Below are 22358 nucleotides of genomic sequence, written 5' to 3'. Positions count from 1 at the left end.
TTTTTAAGATGACAACTATATAATTTTTGAAATATTTATTTACTGACCAACAAATTGGTTTCCTTCAATTGGTGGACCTATAAAATTGTCCTATTCAAAAACTGTTTTCAAAAGTAAATACTTTATTTTTTAATTTTTATTGAAGTATAGTTGATTTACAATGTTGTGTTAGTTTCTGGTGTACAACAAAGTGAATCAGTTTATACACACACATATATCCACTCTTTTTTAGATTCTTTTCCCATATAGGTCATTATAGAGTATTGAGTAGAGTTCCCTGTGCTACACAATAGGCCCTTATTAGTTATCTATTTTATATATAGTGGTGTGTATATGTCAATCCCAATCTCCCAGTTTATCCCTCCCCCTAGAATCACAGATATAGAAATATTTTCTAAAAAGAAAATTTGTGACCATTAGAGTAAAATGGGAGAAATGTTCTTTATGTTGATTTTCTGAACATTCAAAATAACAGGCAGAATAATTATTCTTTACACATTGAATACTTCAGTTTCTTAACCATATCTGTCTCTAGTAAAATGTCAAAGTTATTTTCTAAATAATTAATGGTTTTATCATTTTTAATGTTTTCATAAAATTGCCTGCCCTATTTTTCCAAATTGCATTATATGGTTAATCAATTTGAAATTGTTGAACACTTCAGTTGACATTTGTCTGTAGATTCTGATTATTAGTGGGCAGCTAAGAAAAAAGGCATGTCCTGATATTCTGAGGGTTTTTTAAATCTGACATTAGCTTAATTATAAAAAATTGTGTTGTTCAGTTACTCAGTGTATGTACAAAAAACTGTATAAAATTTCACAAGTAAAGCTCTATTTTCATTAGTAGAATATCATAGCTTACTTGGATGCAATTTTGAATCATGTATACAATCAAACAATTCTGAGTAAAATATTTGGTCCATGGTTTCATAATTTAGTAAAAATATTGTTTTACCTTGGCATTGTGTGGCACCAAAAATTGTATTTGTGTTTACTATGTTATGACAAATCATTTTATTTTTAATGTTGAACTTTTGAACTTAATTTACAACAAGAGTCACCATAATATCATATGATTCACCTTCATTAAAATAAATTTCCAAATTTATTTAGTTTCCAATAATTTGGGTGAAAAATTCAAACCATTATAGAAATTAACTAATTTTCTATTTGAACCATCTCAGGACATGGATATGAAGTTAGCACCACTTAACTCTTTGCAAAGTTCTTTTATTGGAGTCAACCCATTAACAGCTGTCGTATTATTTTTTCTATTGCATGGGAAAACCTGGAAAAAAAGATGAGAAAAGTTCGTTTAGAAGAGAAGTCACTTGATCTAAATGAAGAGTCATGCTTCACAGAGTATATGCAAAAGCACCTATGGCCACAGCACACATCAATTCATCATTATTAGCCACAGTATTATTAAAACAACTACTAACATTTGAAGTAGATTCTGATACTCCAGTAGATTTGTATCTCTGGTCATCATGTAGTCAGGGAAATATTATGGCCCCCATTGTGAATGATAAATGTCAACAAATATCTTGTACAAGTTAATCTTCATCATCAACTTTCTTGAGAAATGGAAATTCATTCTCTAACTTTTCGTTAAACATTCCCTTTTTTAAGTTCATTGTTGTTAAAAGAATGTAAATATCATCATAAGACAGAAAAGTATTACCTGACAATGAGATAAATAGTTGCAGATTCCACCACACAATAACTGAAAAAACCACGGTAGCAAGATCATGCAGATTACTCTCTGTGCTATACACATGCTTGCTCCACATTATTTCACTTAAACCTCACTTATAATTTCATTGATCCCGCCAGCTGGAGGCCTGGCACAAGCCACAGCACTTCTGTCTGGTACCTATAAACCACTTGACCAGCAGGAACAGCAGCATGGAATACTTACCCCACCACCACCCAAGACCAAAAAAGTTAGCAAGCCCTGGCAGCTCCTCTGCAAGCATCTTGCTTGCAGTCCTTGATGGGGTGTTAGTCATTTTATGTCAGAGAAGGCTCAGGACTAGAGAATCATCATGACTGGGTGCCTTTTAAGTTTAGCCATGGGCTAAAGTCAAAAGTCTGTTCACTATATATGCTTCTCTCACACAACTAGAGGAGTCCATGGTAAAAAGTAGAAGTGCAAAGTGGAGGTCTACCAAACCCATTTTTGTTTATTTTAATGTCACTGTTAATAATATTTTATTAAAAATAAAGAAACAAGGGTAAAGGCTAAACCGCTTAGGAAAGCCAACAGGTATAAATCTGGGGACTATCTCTTGCAAACCAGAACACATAGAGGTGGGCACAGCTTCCAGCCTATCAGAACACTGCAACCTCTGGGTCACAGTGATTGGTTCAAAGTTGAACACATGACTCTTGTTGAACCAGTGAGAATCAGCTCCAGATGTTCTACTGGAAGTCTTAGAAAAGAGCTGCTTCCTTTCCACTAGGGTTGCTGAGCTGGATCTGTCATCTTGTCACCAGTAGAAATAACCTGCCTGAGAATAAAGCCAACACAGAGAGGCAGAGCCACCTGACTCCTGATGATGTCAGTTGAGCAGCGGGTCCAGCTCTGCCCAAAAATAGATGAGACTTAGTCCTAGCTTTCATGAAGCTAATTATATTCTTAGGAAAACAAGTCAAACCAGGAGGCCATTCACAATTTAAGTTGATCATTTTGCACTAAAGGTCATTAGCTTTTTATGATAAAATAATAACCCAGGCGAGGTATTTAGCAGCATCAGAGATCACCATGGGCTACATTGGTGGGAAAAGGCTGCACGGAGAAGGTTAAAACCTGAACCAGACTTTGAAGAGTGAGAAGCAAGAAGAGAGGACAGAGAACAGCCTGAGCAAAGTTCAAGGCAGGAATGAAAATGACATTTGTGAAGCCATCTTGCTATTCACACAGTGCCTTTCATAATGCAGCTATAACTCAAGGCCCACTTTAAAGGCTTGAATAGTTGAAAGGGCCAAATAGATGGTCAACAAGTATCAAATATCTACCTAGCGCCTATTAAGCCCAAGCAACTCTACTGGTGCCATGTAGAAAAGAAGAATGAAGCAAGATCCTTAGTTTTCAGGGAACTTAAAGAATTATTGATATAATCTATAAATGTTAAAAAAATTAATTCAGAATCATGTAATACTTCGCACATCCAAACATGAATAGGTGCAATGCTGTAAAGAAGTGCAGCTTATCCATTCTGCCCATTCAGAGTCTTGAATATAAATGATAGGCAGGTCACTCTAATTCCTATCCTTTCCTTTAAACATCCTGGCATGGCTCTTTTTCAATATTTACATTCTGAAGAACAATGAAGACAGTAATTGAGTAAAAGTAAACTCATCAATGAAATGATCATTACACACAGTTTACTACATAGTTTTCTTGAGCTTATTTACATACAACTAAATGAAATATTATATTATATTATAAATGAGATTTGCCATTATATTATAATATATTATGATTATATTATAAATGAACTCAAAATAGAAATATTTAACTATGGTGCAATTCTGGCTTTAACTACAATTCTCCTTATTAGGGAACTATTTCCTTAGGGAAAAAAATGTCCCTGTCCTGATCCAATTGTTTGTGTTCCTTGTTCAACATTTTTCAAGGACCTTCCTTTAATTCCCATGTTTACTCATATGTCAGGCTACACTGGAAGGATGGCTACATTGCACGGCATTTCACCAGCTCATTGAGAGGAATTCTCTGTTTCTCTCTCGGCCATTGCTCACAGGCTTCAGCATCCATATTTCTAAGCTGCAGCTATTATTACCACTGATTTGATACCACATAGATCCATGTAATGGTGGAAATAAAGGAGGCTCATATTTGTCCAATTATACTCTGCAACATCTCCTGCTGCAGCGGCCACTTTCTCCCCATTGTGACATCAAAGATCGGGTCAAAAATGGGTTTTCGTAAAAAAAAAAATATATATATATATATATATACACACATATAAATTCTAATACATATGTATATATATACACATATATATGTTCTAAACTGTTCTCAAAATCTCAAAAGGCTTCCACTATTTTGGAGGGAAAAGAAAAACAAACTATTGTTATTTACTGGGTTATTCTAGCAAATATTCCCCACCATCTACAAGTATCAGAGTTTTACTTTCTACCAATTTACTGTTCAGTTATTAGGGCAATACTGGCACTCGTTAGGGTGATATTGGACTTCCAATAATAAGTACCACATCAGTGGTGCAAACAAGAAATGCCATAGACATCTACAAAAAGAGAAATCTTACTTCAGGGGTAACCATCCATTCATTTACTCATCTATCAATTCAGGGAATATTTATCAATAACCTGCCACACGCCAGGCACAGAGCTAGGCACGGTGACAAGCCAGAGACATGACTTCTGTCATCATGGAGCTTGTAGTTTAGGTAGAGATATGTACAGGAAACAGTCACACAAATAGAGAGATCATTCAAAGTGTTATAAGTGCTGTGCAAAGTGCTATGAGAAAGGGCAACCAGTACGGGGAAGGGTTTAATTTAGATTTGGAGAGAAGTTAGGACTTGATTGAGCTATAGGCAATAATCAAGATTTATCATGATCAAAGGAGTCTGAACTAAAAACTAGGTTACCTGAATATTGGGGCCCTGTAAGAGGGTGTCAGACAACCAAAGACAATTATGACGACTTCTAGGTCCCAACAGGTGGTGACCCCTAGCAGGTCACAGGACTAGGGTGTCACAGATGAAGCCCTTCCAGAAGCTGGTGGCTCATCCCCTCTCTGACATAGGTTTGCTATTCAACTTCTGCTCAGATTCACTCCCACCTGTGAAGTCCCCCAAACTATGATGGTGGCAAATCTCATTAGTTGTTTTAATAACAGTCTTTGGGATACAAGTAGTCCCATCCAGGGTTCTTGTCGACTAGCACAGCAGTGGGTAAGAATTAGGGAAGTCTTGGAGTGAGCCTCGGTTGGTCAGTCACTGAGTAATGACCCCAGTGTTCTTGCACCTGTTGCTGAGCCTGGGGGAGAGAACTAGTCAAGGTTGGCATTTTCTCAGCTCAGGAACAGCAAAGAGTAAAAGAGTAAAGGGGAAATGAGCATCCAGGGCATAATTCTAAACTATCCTCTCAGCACCCCTCCTCTCAATTAAACCAAAGGCAGAGTTTCTTTACTGCAGGATTTCTCCATGTCTTTCTTAAAATGCCTTTGTTTATTGTGAATCTCCAGGAAAGAAGTATATTATGCAATATTTTCTAATCTCTTATGACTAATGTGATAGATTGCAAAATTATTTGCCATGTTTCCAGTTTCCCCCCCTGAAGGAAGAATATACATCTCTACACTGATGAGCTCAAGTATGACCATATGGCTTGGTTTGGCCAGTGCAATGTGGATGGAAGTGACATGTTATCACTGCCTGTAGTCATGTCTGGGCAGAAGCCTTAAAAGCCAGCTCATAGCTCCTCTTGTGTCTTCTCTCTACCAGGACAGTCATCAATATTCCAGAAACAGTCTGCTCCAATTCCTGGGTCTTGAAGTGAAGATGACACAGAGCAAACCTTTAACCATTCCATATGGACATGTAGTATGAGCAAGAAATAATGAGCCTGGGAATTCCCTGGTGGCACAGTGGTTAAGAATCCACCTGCCAATGCAGGGGACACAGGTTCGATCCCTGGTCCAGGAAGATCCCACATGCCGTGGAGCAACTAAGCCCATGTGCCACAACTACTGAGCCCACGTGCCTAGGGCCCATGCTCCACAACAAGAGAAGCCACTGCAATAAGAAGCCCGCACACCGCTATGAAGAGTAGCCCCCGCTCGCCTCAACTAGAGAACACCCGTGCGCAGCAACAAAGACCCAACACAGCCAAAAATAAATAAATAAAATAAATTTATTTTAAAAAAAAAGAGTCTTTGCAGTGTAAGCCCCTGAGGTTCTGTAATCATTTGTAATCAAGGCATAACACACTCAAAGTGTGGTCTTCAACTCCTGTGGGTCCTCAGACGCTTTCAGTGTATCCAAGAAGTCAAAACTATTTTCATAATAATACTAAGGCATTGTTTGCCTTTTCCACCATGTTGACACTTACATTAATGATGGAAAAGTAATGGTGGGTAAAACGGCTGGTCCTTATCACAAATCAAAGCAGTAACACCAAACTGCACTAGTATTCATGGTATTCTTCACCCCTATGCACTCATAGTTTTAAACAATACAAATTTCACTTTATCACTTAATGGAACAGAAAAAAGGACTAATTTTATTAAATCTCACCCTTGAGTACACATCTTCTTAATATTCTTTGTGATGAAATGGAAAGTGGGCATAAAGCTCTTTTGCTGCATACCAAAGTACTATGCTGTGTTGTGAGGAAGGGCACTTGCAATTGTTTGAGTTGCAAGCTGAATTAGCCACTCTTTCATTTAAAAATTTCTTTTTATTTGAAAGGATGACTGACAAACTATGGTTACTCAGACTTAGTCAATTGTCAGAGATTTTTCTTGCCAATAATACACTTCAGTGACTATTAGAATTCAATTAATATTAGAACATTAATGTTAGAATTAATATTAGAATATTAGTATTCAAGTGAGTATTTGAATTTTGTTAAGCTTGTATCTGTCACTGTGATCTTGACATTTTTCTAATAAAGATTTTTTTCTGATGAGATCAGTGGTAATATTAATGAATGTGGTTTTCTGATATTGTATAATGAAATATGTCACCACTTGGAAGATCTGTATAACTCAGTGAGCCAGTATTTTCTAAATGACCAATTTTGAAATTGGAAATGCATGGGGTAAAAGACACTCAAAGTACAAGAGAGATCAATGAATTTTAATTTCAGATTTCACATTGCAACTAACCTCTTGAAAACTACCACTTGTTGAATCTTTGTGTTGCATCAGAGAAGAATATCCGCAATTATCTTAAATACTCCCCCCTTTCCAACTATATATCTGTGAGAAGCCAGGTTTTCTTCATAAATTTCAAACTAAACAACATATCACAGGAGACTGCAGAAGCAGATATGAGAATCCAGCTGTCTTCATTAAGCCAGCCATGAAAGATATTTGCAGAAATATAAATCAATTCTACTCTTCTCATTAACACTTTTGGTTTGAAAACTATAAATATTTTTCAACAGGATTTAACATGTAATGAATGAATGGGCTTATCGTTTTAAAGGAATTAATAAATACATGTGTTTAAGTTTTGTTTTACTTTCATATGGTAAGTACCAATAGATATAACGTACTTGAACAAAAGCTCTTTGGGATCTTCAATAATTTTAGGAGTATAAAGGGGTCCTGAGAATCAACGTTTAAGAACTACTGCTGTGCGGTCAAGGTCAAGAGCCATGAAGGAGACAGAAGCCACAGGGAAACTTGAACAGGGAAAGCTTAACATAAAGGTTACTAACCATAAAGAATTTTTCAACATAATAATGGAGTAACTATAAAAATGAACCGAGAACTCTAAATAATGCCCTAGGACCAAGGAAGAGTAACGGAGGAAGGACAAAATCTTGCAAGGCAGGGCCTGTCCCCACAGCTGGGATTCAGAGGAAAAAGTGTAGCTGAAGCACACTGGATGGCCAAGAAGGCCTTGGGCTACAGCTGGCCCACAGTCTCAAGGTGAGCAGGAAACACTCCTCCAGAGAGCAGAGGGGCAGGCTGCAAGGTTGTCCGGGTAGCAGGTAGCACAAAGCCTGAGTGCAGAGTGTCCACATCAGGACGACTGTGTGAGGTGATCACCAGGCTGGTCAGGGGCTGTGAGCTTGCTGGGGAACCGCATGCTCTGGGCTTGCAGCTGGGGAACGAGTGCTGCTGACAAGGGTGCATCAGAAGCAAGAAGAAACAAACGCAGTCTGGAACCAAGAAAAGCATCTCCTTCCTCCTGCAGTGACTCTCCCGCGCTCTCTACTGACAAAGCTGAGTATCACAGCCGCTACAAAGGAGAATTACTGCAAGCTCCATGACAGAGCTAGTAGTACTCAGGGTGAATTCGGAACTGAAAGCGCTGACTTAAAACACACCACATAAACCCTTTTTATTACATCTATTCATAGGTCCAAAAATAATGTTCTGGGGACCACAGTTTAAGAAAAACTGATCTTTGTATATTGTAGACTTGTTCTGAGCCTCATATCCCCCTTGTACATATTCGTTATTGTGGAATTCCAAAATTCGCTTGTCAACAACCACATCTGGAAAGCACACTCTGCTTAGGAAGGCTGCCAAGGGCCAACAACTGGGTGCGTATACGTGCGGGTTAAATTCTACAGCAAGATTTTTTTTAGTGCAGAAAGCAAAAAAGATCTGATGAATCATTAATAAGGGCAATTTAACAAAATATATCAACAAGTTCTTGCATTCAGTGACAATGTTATGACTATTTTCCCATTAGCCCAGATCTCTGGTTACATCGGCTTTGAAAATGCCCAACTTGCACATCTCCTGCACTAGTGTTTCCACAGCACAGAAATAAAAATCCAAAAAGCTAGAGATACAACACTGGCTGTTCTTCATTTCTCACAGAAAGCTGTCAAGGTCTTTCTCGTCCTTCAAGCACTAGCTCAAACATATTGTCTTCCCACCATGCCCGCCGCCCCCTTCACCCCATCAATGAATCTCTCTCTCCTCTAGACCCTGGCTTTCTGTTGTTTATGCCTCCAGTGAAGCACTTCCCCAGGCTAACTTGTTTTGCAGCTAGTTATGTCTGCATCTTTCTCTCCCACTGCACTGTGAGTTCCTCCAGGGGAGGGTACATGCCTCATTCATCTTTGCATTCCAGAGCCAGACATCTGACTGGATGTGGTAAGCCCACAACCCGTACATGTTGAGCCAAATTTGTTCACTTCAAGTGAAGGAAGAACGGGAGCTTGAAGTCTCCCGATTATCATTCCCAGTTTGAAAAGGAGCCTGGCCACAGACAGGCACTCAGTTGCTTTCTGCTGTGAGCAATCTTCAAGGCATTTTGAAAACAGTGGTCTTCAGGGGGATTCTTCTGAGTTGGGCAAAGAGTACAGAATTTATTTGAGAATTCTGGAATGCAGAAAGTTTATATGGTAATTCAAAACCCAGAAGAAATAATCAGGCACTATTTAATGCTGTAATTCTCTTGCAGCTTATCTTGATTCATTGCTTCCCTTCTTCTTACCTCCCACCTCAAGCCTTGATCCCCCGTAACATAAGACAGGACTATTTGTCTGGAAGAATCTTAAGATATTTTGTTGATAGCATGGAATGCTCCCCACCCTATTTGAAACCCTCCTAAAGAGTCTCTGCTGGTCAAGATCAACTGGATTATGAGGCAGTAACAAATATCAATAAATTTCTGGGCCTTAACACCTTAATAGTTTATTTCTCACTTTTGCGAAGTCCACTATGGGTCCGGGCAACTCTCCAGGGCAGCTGTGACTAATGCATTTACTCAATGATGCAGGTGACTCACCTGGTGCCTCTGAGACAAGGTGAAGAAGAGACAGCATGGAGATTTCATGTCTGCACGTCTTTTGCTTTGACTCAGAAGTGACACATGCTGTTTCAGCCACAGCCCCTCAGCCAAAACTAGACAGGTAACCCCACTAATAGGCATGGAGGCTGGGAAGCACTGTCCTCTGTGGACCCAGGACGGAGAAGAAACCAGATATTAGTGAGCTCTGGTGCTATCTACTTCCAAGGCTTCACAAGGACTTTATATGTTAAAAATGTGCAAGTGCCCTTCCTATCAAGCCTGTTCCCCTTGTGAACCTCTACACATAACTGGCAGAGGGAAGGCAGAGGGAAGAGGCAGCTTGCTTCTCTCACCTTTGCCTTCTGTCTTAAAACACACCTAAGAAGCCAGGAAAGTTGTCCTCAGCATCTCCTGAATCAGAGACCTCAACTGCACAGAGCAGAAGGAAGAAGTGTATCCCCCTCCTTTTCTCATCTATGATCTTATTTACCTGGAGTCATGTTCCTGTAACAGAGGGGTTCTAACCAGCTGGGTAGTTAGAAACAAAGCAAGTAGTCGAATAATTGCCCATTCCAGGACATCTGGCCTTGAAGAGTTCCATGACCAGGAAAGGAAGAAAGAATTAAGTTTGAAAGGTTTCAGCTTTCTTTCCAACTTCAATAACTAATTTTATTTTAATGTTATACCCCATTTTGATTATTAATATCATAACTCAAAACCTCCAATAAATATTCATTAAATACTTACAATATACCTGACTGCATAAAAAGGAGACCCATGGGGCTTCCCTGGTGGCGCAGTGGTTGAGAGTCTGCCTGCCAATGCAGGGGACACGGGTTCGAGCCCTGGTCTGGGAAGATCCCACATGCCGCGGAGCAGCTGGGCCCGTGAGCCACAACTACTGAGCCTGCGCGTCTGGAGCCTGTGCTCCACAACAAGAGGGGCCGCGATAGTGAGAGGCCCGCGCACCACGATGAACAGTGGCCCCCGCTCGCCGCAACTGGAGAAAGCCCTCGCACAGAAACGAAGACCCAACACAGCTAAAAATAAATAACTAAAATTAAAAAAAAAAAGGAGACCCATGCATTTTTTGAACAACTATGATGTTCCAAGTTTCACAGTATATGCCCTTTACAAATAATAAATTATTTTATCCTTTTCACCACACTTTGAGGTTGTCATGTTTGCTCCCATTGTAGAGCCAAATAAACTGAGGTTCAAAGAATTATGTCGTTTGTCCCAGATGATGGCTGGTAATAGTGGGAAAGGGGGATCTCAACCCACATCTATCTGGCTCATAATAAGGGAATCCCACATATTCACATCAAATTAATTAGAACTTAGAAGTTGTTGGCTTACAGCCTGATTTTTACTTTATATACTTGAAAAGTATAATCAAGAGATTATTCATTCACTGGAATAACTAGAGTTCCATTTGAAATTTGAAAGAATGTTAATCATCTTGTTTGTGTACTATTCATTATGCCATGATGATATTTTCAACTACATCAAATTTCCTTTCTCTCAAATAACTCACTGAACAGAATGCAGTTCTATTATATGGTCCAGAGATGCCATGTAACTCCTACCCCAGGATTAAATGAAATCATGCTCACTTAACAAAGTGTCCATAACAAAGTAAGCAGTTTATAAAAAAGATCAACTAATATGTTATTTGGCAAGGTTGTAGAACATTGGATCCTTATCTCACATAATGAGTAAAAATCTGAAAATAATAAAATCCTAATACTCTGGTAGAAGTGTAAATATCAAAAACCTGATAGAACTGAGATGTAGATGGAGATCATTATACATGTGTCTAAAGTAGCAAGTCTTTAGCTTCAAGCTCATGAGCTTAACATAAGCAATGGTGGGTTCAATTATGGAAGAGCAAAAACAAAAACAAATTTAGAAACATCCTGAAATGTTGGAAATGTATTGGCAAAATTCCAACTAAAGGACAAGATGTAAATAAAGGTGTTATAATATTGTTGGACCTTTCGAGAACAAACCCTCCCTTATACTAGATAAGCCTGATGTTTAGACTTTCTTACATTTGATTTTATACCCATTTTCAGTAGCCACTATACACACTCTTTGGATAATGCCAGTGTGTAGTTTTGTACTGTGTCCCAGCATCCAAAGCAGTACCTGGCACACAGTAGGCGCTCAGCAGATATTTGATGAATAAATAAATGACCAGATCTACATAGGAGAATAGATGTGGCAGTGAGAGAAAAGTATTTCAAAAGGTGGGGCTGAACTCTTCTTGGGGAGAGAACTGCCTGTTTTTTGGATGATACCAGCGATGGGACTTTTATTTCTGGCAGGATGGCAGACAAGGTACTTTGAACTGCAGTTCCAATGAAGAATCACTAAAATGTGAAATGAAATCTTTAAAAAGTATCTTTTAAATGCATCACTAGGTCGGGCTTCCCTCGTGGCGCAGTGGTCAAGAATCCGCCTGACAATGCAGGGGACACGGGTTCGAGCCCTAGTCCGGGAAGATCCCACATGCCGTGCAGCAACTAAGCCCGTGTGCCACAACTGCTGAGCCTGCGCTCTAGAGCCCGTGAGCCACAACTACTGGGCCTGTGTGCCACAACTACTGAAGCCTGCGCGCCTAGAGCCCGTGCTCCACAAGAGAAGCCACCGCAATGAGAAGCCTGCGCACTGCAACGAAGAGCAGACCCCGCTCGCCACAACTAGAGAAAGCCCGCGCACGGCAATGAAGACCCAATGATGCCAAAAATAAATAAATAAAATAAATAAATTTATTAAAAATAAATAAATAAATAAAATAAATGCATCACTAGGTAAGCTGCGACAGATGTTAAGGAGTGTACAGAAGCAAAAACAAATGAGACAAAAGCAGGAGGTAACTGAGCTCTAAAACTTTCACTGAAGTTTTCTGCTGCACCCCACAGACCCTGAACTTTCCTGGGTGATGGGCTGGAAAGAAGGGGTGGGAGGCAAAACCAAGTCTGCTCAAGGTGGCCAATTCTTATTATTTTTACCCCTTTCTAAGGCTGGCTGCATATAAACCTACATATAAAGCTGGTTCTACAAAGGGCTACAGTTCACTTGTAGAGAAGAACTAGAAATTAATTTGTTGTTCAGAAGGGGAGTATCTGAAAGGGGGGAAGGTGAGTGGAAGGTCTTAGAGTGAAACCCAGACTCTGTGACCCCTCTTCCCATTGGGTGATGAAGCCTACTTGTTTTCAGATGTTTTATCCAGAATACCTCCAAGCTCCAAGTTCATGTGAGGTTTCTTCCCAATTTAGTGTTTTAGATCAAGGATTAAAAAGTACAGCAGTGCACTCATTTTAAGGAAACAGCTTATCTTTCTTTACTGTATCAACATTTGTTTTCCTTCGCTTAACCATGAATATGGAAAATGGTCACCTGCTCAAGATTCTCTCTACTTTATAGAAATCTGCTGCCCTTGATTTTGGTGTGATTTGGTGAGAACAGCACATTGCTTGGAGAAGCCACTGGTGACTGACTGGCTATGATGGTCATTAGGACATCACACAGGGGTTTGCTGTCACATTCAGGGTGTGTTGAAAACTCAGCCCTGGGTTTGACAGACACTTTCATAGTATTGGAGAAATTACATCTCTTCATAATCAAACTTCAGTATTCTATTGATGCCTCCCAGGGACAAGGGGTGCGACTAAAGTTTCTGCCAAAATAATCAACTTGCTATAAACAATAGAAGAGGACATTGATATGCCAGTGAGTGTCTGAGAGGGAAAACAAAGGAGAGGAAATAGATTTTCAAAAGGCACCAGGAAAAAACAGCGCATTCAATTCAGTTAGACTCTACAGAAATCTACTGAACATCTACGTGTAGGGCACAGGACAGGACGAGGCCTGGGCGTTAAAAAAAAAAAAAAAAAGACCAGATAACACCTGGATGCACACACTCCATTCCAGTGCCATAATCAGTGCTTCTAACAATCCATCCCACGTTTTTGTAAATGTCCTTATTGAAATATAGCTGACTTACAGAAAAGCCCACGAGTGTACAGCTCTATCAATCTACACAAGGTTAACACTTCTAAGCAACCCCTACCTGGATCAAGAAATAGGATATTACCAAAATTTATTTGCTGCCTTGGTTGTCCTCTGATGCCTTCAAACAGCTGTTTTTGTAATTTTTCCAACTTGGCTATTTTTGCTATCGGCAGGGTTAGTCTCTTACCAGCTAGCTGTGCCCTCATCCTTCAGCAGAATTTCATTATGTACTACTGAATTCTCGCAAAACACTGTGAGGTGGCACCATTATCTTAATTTTCAATTTTAGGATACTGAGTTTCAGAGACACATACTTTACTCAAGAACACCAGCTGGTAGGTGCTTCCCTGGTGGCACAGTGGTTGAGAATCTGCCTGCCAATGCAGGGGACACGGGTTCGAGCCCTGGTCTGGGAAGATCCCACATGCTGTGGAGCAACTAGATCCGTGAGCCACAACTACTGAGCCTGCGCGTCTGGAGCCCGTGCTCCACAACAAGAGAGGCCGCGACGGTGAGAGGCCCGTGCACCGCAATGAAGAGTGGCCCCCACTCGCCACAGCTAGAGAAGGTCCTCGCACAGAAACGAAGACCCAACACACCCAAAAATAAATAAATAAATTAATTAATTAAAAAAAAAAAAAAAAAAAAAGAACACCAGCTGGTAAGTAGTGGAGCCAAGGTTTAAACTCCAGGATTGACTCAGAGCACATGCGCTTAACCACAATAGTACAGTGCTTTTCAAATAAGACACGGCCTGTGCATTAGAAGCTCACAGTCTTGAAGATATATTATCATATTACATGTAAATTTGGGTACCAACTTCTTTCTCTATCATATGCACATATATATTGTATACAGATGAATTACACAACATATATTGTCTCATTTAACCATTACAGTGTATTGTCTCATTTAAGCACCGTAACAACCCTATGAGGTAGAAATTATTCTTCATGTATTATGGTTGTTAAGCGACTTTCCTAAGCATGTCACCAATAAGTAGCCTGACTCCAGAGCACTGGCCCCTCCCAGCTCTCTGTCAATCACCCGTCCCTCACCCACACCACCCATGTAGTCTATGGATGTCTGTGGAATAAAAGAATGAAAGATGTCAACACTCACGGGTGACTTAAGTTGACAATAAAACAGGACAATACCGTTGTTCTGAGATCATTCACAAAAATGGAATGGGATGTGCTTAAATGTCAGCCCCGGTGAGAAGAGACAAAAGCCCTTGATCGAGTTGCCTTCTCATTCTTTATCAGCAACTAGGAACTGGCGTGACCTATTTGTCTTGATGCAACCCTCTTCCTGCTGGTCCAATCGAAGTCATTCTTTAATCTAAGAAGGGAGGCATTCAGAGAAAGGAAACTAGCAGGTTCCTGAAGGCCAGCTATGTGTGTGCAGGAAACTATCAATACAGTTGATCATTTCATCCCCACAAAGGACCTGTGAGGTAGGTGTCAGTGCTCCCATTTTACAGATGAGGAGTCTGAGAATCACAGGGGTGCAGTAATGTGTCCAAGTTCACACAGATAGAAGTGGAAAGACTTGGGAATTGGATTCTGCCATCCACTTCAGAGTCACATTCCATTGTAGGTCTCCCCCACTGTTCTGGAATCTTAAGGTCTTCAAAGGCAGTAACTGTCTTGAATCACCAGGATACCACGCAGGGCTGGCACACAGGAGGACTGACCAGTTACCACTAATAGATCTCTGATGCCCAGCGCTGGCATCATGCCACCTCCCTGCCAGCTTTGCAGACGTGAAACTCTGCCTCGTATTCACTTCCCATCCTAAAACGACTCTTGATTAGTTTGTCCTCTTGATAAGTACCTGTTCTCTTAAAACTCAAATTCTCTTTCATATTTTATCCTTCTGCCCCTGAGGAAAGGCTTCTCATTTCCCTGCTCAGACAGCCGGTTTAGGGAAGCTGTACACAGGAAGGAGATCTGCTTGTCCACTGCACTGCCAACCAGGAACACGAGCTACATTTGGAATTCACAGCACAGGAAAACATCCAGCCCGCTAACAAAGCATCTGCAGAGGCTCAAAGAAAACCAGATACAACATAATCCTTTTCTTGTGCTAATGACACTCTCATTTACATCCTCGCCATATTAATTCTCTTTGTTTCAACCTTAACTAAAGTCAAGGAAGGCTTCTTGGGCAACATTATTCACATGTATTTGACAGCCCTAAAATGACAAAATGCTCTAATTCCATCCGCTGATAAAAGTCAATTTGACACCAATGCTAACCTGTTATTTTTCAAATAACAATGGTAACATTTAATTAGAATTTAACTTGGCTGCTTGCTTTCACTTAACAATGTACACTGGTGGTTCCCTGATGAAAGAAAATATTGACATTCAGTGTAAATGCTGTATTTTTAAAAGAGCTGCACACTAGTCCTGTCTAATTATGCATAACATTCTGCTATTAAGTGCTAGTATTTCAAGTGGCTTGAAGGGTCACCTGGTCTTTAGTCCTTCCTATTATGATCGCAGGTTATGTTAAGTCTTTATGGGGCTATCACAATTGCCTTGTAAAGCTTACTTCTATCGGCAGACCCTACAGAAGCCCTCCCAAATGACTGATTATATCTCATGATCCCATTTTAACTAAAAAGATTATAAGAAAGCATCTAGCATCATGCCTGGCACACAGTAGGTGCTTAGTAAATGGTAGCTACTGGCATAGTAAATGTTTCATAAATACTTTGGAATTCAATCATTACCATAGTCTTAAGCTACATATTGATCAGAGAAGTTCTCTTTCCCCTCCTGGAACTCCTTACCTCATCTGTAACATTCACCCATTGGTTTATTCATGCCGCACACATTCACAGAGCACCTGCTCTGTGTCAGGCACTCATTCTCTCTAGATATTGATCCCCAAGGAAATGCTGCATGCTATATCTCCCTCTTGGAGATTCCCATTGCACATATTAGAGGTTCTAAGAAGTTCTATAAGGAATACATAGATAAATGAGAGATAGGCAAAAAATGGATGGATGGATGGATAGATAAATTGATTTTCAGTATTTTCCTTACTTGTGGAAACTTTAAAAATATCTTTACCATCTCTTTTTTACTGAAATATAGTTGATGTACAATATTATATAAGTTACAGGTGTACAATATATTGATTCACAATTTTTAAAGGTTATATTTCATTTATAGTTATTGTAAAATATTGGCTATATTCCCTGCGTTATACAATATATTCTGGTGGCTTATTTTATATATAATAGCTATACCTCCTAATCCCCGACCCCCTTTTCACCCCTCCCTCCCTTCCCTCTCCTAGCCGGTAACCACTAGTTTGTTATCTATTATCCGTGAATCTGTCTCTTTTTTGTTACATTCAGGAGTTTGTTGTATTTTTTAGATTCTACCTATAAGTGATCATACAGTATTTGTCTTTCTCTGACTGACATTTCACTTAGCATAATGCCTTCCAGATCCATCCATGTTGCTGCAAATGGCAAAATTTCATTCTTTTTTATGGCTGAGTAGGAACACTTTTTGTCATGAAGACCTATTACCACCCTGAGACAATGGCGTTCTTAGGAACACGCTTTGGTAAAGAGTGCAGGTGCATATCCATTACAATGTCCCATACCCCACCTACAAGCATAGTTATCCATACATTATAAATTTTCAGAGCATACTCATTAAATTTGATACTGGACAATATAATTGATGCAACAATGAGTTTCAGGTGAGGCCTGAGCTCTAGCATCAAGACCACCCTATCTCTAAAATGCTATAACCAGGCATGTTTGTCCATGACAACCAATTTGAGAACTGGCCTTCAAGCCAACACAGACATGACTAAAGACCCAGCTGGTCCATTAAGTCCATTGCATAACGTCTCTGGGTCTCAGAGTGTCTAGTGGGGATTAACTGAGATAATGCACAAGGAAGACCAAAACTTCCCCTGAGATATTTGCAAAGGCTTTATTCTCTCGGGTCCCTCTACTTGGTCCAACCTATAACACTGTCCTGACACCTGTTCTGTTCACAATCTGTCCCTCAAGACCTGGATGTGTAAGTCAGTCTTTCCCTTAACTGGGAAGAGGAGGGGCCGAGGATAAAATGTTGGCCAGTGGGAGCCAATAACTTTTTTCAAGCACAGGTTCACACACGTATAAAGCATTTTTATCCCGCCCCAAGCATGAGACCAGATGAAGGAGTGACAAGGCAAGAATGAAAACAACTCTAGATTAAATATCAACATCCTGTTCTTTAAATGTACCTCAGCCTCACACCACCTGTACAAGGCTGTGCATCACCCTTCCCAGTAATTCTTCTCATGCTTTTACGTAGAACAAGTCAGCTTTTTCCAGCGCCCACTTCCAAATTAAACTCCACGTCTACCTGCTCTCAGAAGGACTTTCCCATGGCACGACCTGCCCTCATTAACAGGCAATTATACATAAGCAACAAGGTCCTACTGTATAGCACAGGGAACTATATTCAATATCCTGTGATAAGCCATAATGGAAAAGAATATGAAAAAGAATGTATGTATATATATATGTATAACTGAATCACTTTGCTGTACAGAAGAAATTAACACAACATTGTAAATCAACTATACTTCAGTAAAATAATTTAAAAAAAAAAAAAAACAGGCAATTATGCCCTCAGATAGCAAAGCTTTCCTCTACCTGACCCTTCAAATACACAAATCCCTAAGGAAGCTGGTGTCACGGCTGTAAATGTTCTCCAAGGAAGCAGCTGGGATGTGAGACAGTATTTCCCAAACTTCAGTCATTCAAAGACCTTCGTGATCTCACCACATATTTATACCATCTCTACTCTATGACAGAATAATGGTCCCCAAAAGGTATTTATGTCCTAATCTCAGAACCTATGAATGTGTTCCCTTACATGGCAAAAGGGATTTGGCAGATGTAATTAAATTAAGGATCCTGAAATGAAGAAATTATCCTATATTATCTGGGTGGGCCCGATGTAATTACAAGGCGCCTTATAAGAGGGAGACGAGAAGGTCAAAGTCAGAAAAAGGAGATGTGACAACAGAAGCAGAGGTTGGAGTGATGCAAGGAAGGGACCTCAAGCCAAGGAAGGCACCATTAGAATCTAGAAAAGGCAAGGAAACAAATTACACCCTTCACAAAAATTAGCTCAAAATGGATCACAGACCTCAATGCAAAATGCAACTTTAAAACTCCTAGCATAGGAGAAAACCTAGATGACAGGTATGGTGATGCCTTTTTAGATAAAACATCAAAGATACGGTTCATGAAAGGAATAACTGATAATCTGAATTTCTAGGGGATGCTGTGCCCAAGAGCCTCTGGAAAGAATGCAGCCCTGCTGATCCCTTCATTTTAGGACTCCTGACCTCCAGAGCTATAAAATAATAAATCTGGGTTGTTTTCAATCACTAAGTTTGTGGTAATTTGGTACAGCAGCAATAGGAAACCTATTTTAGGTAATGTATTTTTTCAAGACTATCTTTTCAAGAGCGGGGTTAGGTGTACCTAAAAATTGAAAGGACGGTACAGAGATTTGTCATAAACTCCCAGCCCACACACATGCATAGCCTCCCCGTTAGCAACATCACTCCCCAGAGCAGTACCTTTTTTACAGAGGATGAACTTACATTGACACATCATAATCACTCAAAATCCATAGTTTATCTAAGGGTGCTATGGGTTTGGACAAATGTGTAATGACATGTACCCACCAGTATGATATCATACAGAGTATATTCACTCCCCTCAAAATCCTCTATGCTCTGCCCATTCATCTCTTCTCCTACCCACCCCCGCCACCAACACTGATCTTTTTATTACCTCCATAGTTTTGCCTTATCCCAAATGTGATATAGTTGGAATCATACAGTCTGTAGCCCTCTCAGATTGACTTCTTTCATTTAATAATATGCATTTAAGTTTCCTTCATGTCTTGTCATGGCTTGACAGTGCACTTCTTTTTAGCACTGAGTACTATTCCACTGTCTAGATGGACCACAGCGCATTTATTCATTCACCTACTGAAGGACATCTTGGTTGCTTCCACGGTTTGGCGATTATGATTAAAATTGCTCTAAACATTCACGTGCAGGGTTTTCTGTAGACGTTAAGTTTTCAACTCCTTTGGGTAAAGACCAAGGAGGGTGATTCCTGGCTCGTACCATGAGAGTATGTTTAGTTGTGTGAGAGACTGCCAAACTGTCTTCCAAAGTGGCTGTACCACGCGGCATTCTCACCAGCAATGAATGAGAGTTCCGGCTGCTCCACATCCGCACCAGCATATGGTGTCGTTGTTTCAGATTTTGGCCATTCTAATAGGTGTGTGGTGATATCTCATTGTTTTAACTTGCATTTCCCTAATGACACATGATATGGAACATCTTTTCATATGCTTATTTGCCAGCTGTATATCCTCTTTGATGAGGCATCTGTTGAAGTCTTTGGTCCATTTTTTAATTGGGTTGTTTGTTATCTTATTGTTTTTTAAGGCTTCTTGGTATATTGGCTAACAGTCCTTTATCAGATGTGTTTTTTGTAAATATTTTCTCCCAGTCTGTGGCTTTTCTTCTAATTCACTTGATATTTTTGTTATCCAACACAAGTCCATGTGCCTGAAGCACAGTGAGGCCAAACAATACCAAAACGTCAGAGCTGGGAACAGAGAAAGGCCTATTGTAGGCCCATGAAAGGAGACGGGCGGCTCATGCCTTAAAAACCCTGCGCTCCTCGAAAGCTTCCAGCAAAGCCCTTTAATAGGAAAGGTGAGGGAGGGGCATGGTTAGTTGTTGCAAACCTCTCCGTGTCAGATCCTTTTTTTGAGGTCAGGTCACAGTCAGGTCACAGAGTTCCCAATAAACCTCCTCCCAAACAAATGTTATTCTCTGTTCTGACAAGAAGGGGCAAGGTCCCAAGGCTCAACTTTCCCCCTCTGAGGTCCAGGCCCTGGCTGAGAGGAGAGGGTCGCTGCACGGGCCGGTTACCCGGCCCAGGAGCATTCGTCCAGCACCCAGGCTGGATCCTCCTGCCGGGGCCCAGGCCTGGCTAAAGGGGCAGATCTCAGCTGTCAGCGCCCTCAGGGCCAGGTCCCCAGACCCTGCCCAGCCGTCACCACTGAGGGAGCCAGGCACCCAGGATCTACCGGTCCTTAGGCTTTTCATTTAAGCTGGAGAGAATCATTTGTATAGGATCAATAGGAGCAAATACCCATCAGGTGAATTCCCAGCTCCCAATTGCCCTTCTCTGAGAATAGCGCTAACCACAGAGGTGGACCTGGAGTAATGCTGCGCAATGTCCTTACACCTTAACCCTGACCTCTGGCCACCTCCTAGGAGTAGACAACTGATCTCAGCTGTACCAAGTTTTGAAAATTGAACGGAGAGACGGAAGCTGGTTGAAACTGTTACCTTAATGGCAGGGTCCATATACTCCAGCTGCTGAGGCCTCCGTGGATTGTGACCCATGGTGACTGCCACCACCATTAGGTCGACGAGGTGGGGACGGGGGGAGAAGGGTCACTGCTGCTTCAAGGCCTGGGCCCGGCCAGGGGGCAGCCGCGGTGAGGGCTCTGGAGCTCTATAGGACACAGCCCTCAGGCTGTCCCCGGGCCCCCCAGCTCACCTGCTGGCCCCAAGGCCAGAGGGCCCGGAGGGCCCCGGGGAGAAGGCTGCAATCCGCCTCTTCCCGCACTCTCTGCCGCGCGGACCGCGCTGACTGTCTGCACAGCCGTAACTCCGCCCACGAGGCTCAGGGTCTCGCGATAACAGCTGCGTGCCTGCTCCGCCTCTGTTACATTTCCTTTCACGGAGCAGAACTTTTTAATTTTAATGAAGTCCAGCTTATCAATTATTTCTTTCATGGATCATGTGTTTGGTGGTGTATCTAAAAAAGCATCACCATAACCAAGGTCATTTAGGTTTTCTCCTATGTTATCTTCTAGGAGTTTATAGTTTTGCATTTTACATTTAAGGCTATGAAATGGGGAAATGATCCTATATTTTGAGTGAATTTCCTGAAGGATGTAAGGACTGTGTCTAGATTAATTTTTTTGGAAGTTCTGTTGTTCCAGCACCATTGTTGAAGAGACTATCTTTGCCCCGTTGTGTTTCCTGTGCTCCTTTATCAAAGATCAATTGACTGTATTTTTATCGGGGTGTATTTCTGGGCTCCTTATTGTGTTCCATTGATCTGTTTGTCTATTCTTTCATCAGTACATCACTGTCTTGATTACTGTAGCTTTACAGTAAGTCTTGAAGTCAAGTAGCATCAGTCTTCCAACTTTGTTCTCCTTCAATATTGTATTGGCTATTCCGGTGTATTCTTTATGTAACATTTAAATCGATCCACTTTTTTCTTGCTATCTAATTTAGTCGCATCCTGGCCATAATATCCATGGAATTGAAAGCTTGCTACATATTTTTATATAAAATAGATGATTATTAAATAGAAAGCATTCTCCTGTGTCCCACCCCACATCTCCCTGTACACATACCCCAATGGAATGGCTCATACTTTGGAAAACTGGTGTAAGGAAACACTCAAAGCCCCCAGAGTTCCACACCTTGCTCTACCATTCATTGACCTTAAACTGGTCATAGCCAGACCCCTGGTCCTTTGTCTTCCCATCTGTACAAGGGGTTCGGTGGAACAAATATTTATTGGACCCCAGCCCTATGCTGGCCACCAGGACTATCCAGGACAGTCCCTGGCTGAGCAAAGGGTCACAGACCACCAAGTTGTCCAAAGTTTTCACTCTCTGCTCCCTTAAGTCTGCTCCCCTGACTGAGCCCTCCAGCCTCTGACTGACTTGGAGTCAAAAAGAACAATGACAGCCCCTGTTCCCTCATGCCT

General features: G+C 40.9%; 1 protein-coding gene across 2 annotated transcripts in view; it reads right to left on the bottom strand.

The window, feature by feature from the left end:
- Window positions 1-1216: 1216 nt before the first annotated feature.
- The window catches only part of QDPR (quinoid dihydropteridine reductase), a 57360-nt gene continuing 36218 nt past the window's right edge, over window positions 1217-22358 (bottom strand). For both annotated transcript variants that reach the window (XR_009503336.1, XR_009503337.1), the window contains one exon: window positions 1217-1290. The gene's annotated coding sequence lies outside the window, so the exon portion shown is untranslated. The remainder of the gene's footprint in view (window positions 1291-22358) is intronic.

The sequence above is a fragment of the Balaenoptera ricei genome, chromosome 5, assembly GCF_028023285.1.
Source record: "Balaenoptera ricei isolate mBalRic1 chromosome 5, mBalRic1.hap2, whole genome shotgun sequence".
Classification (NCBI taxonomy): domain Eukaryota; kingdom Metazoa; phylum Chordata; class Mammalia; order Artiodactyla; family Balaenopteridae; genus Balaenoptera; species Balaenoptera ricei.
Note: the sequence above shows the minus strand (reverse complement) of the source record. Positions and strands in the feature narration are given on the sequence as shown.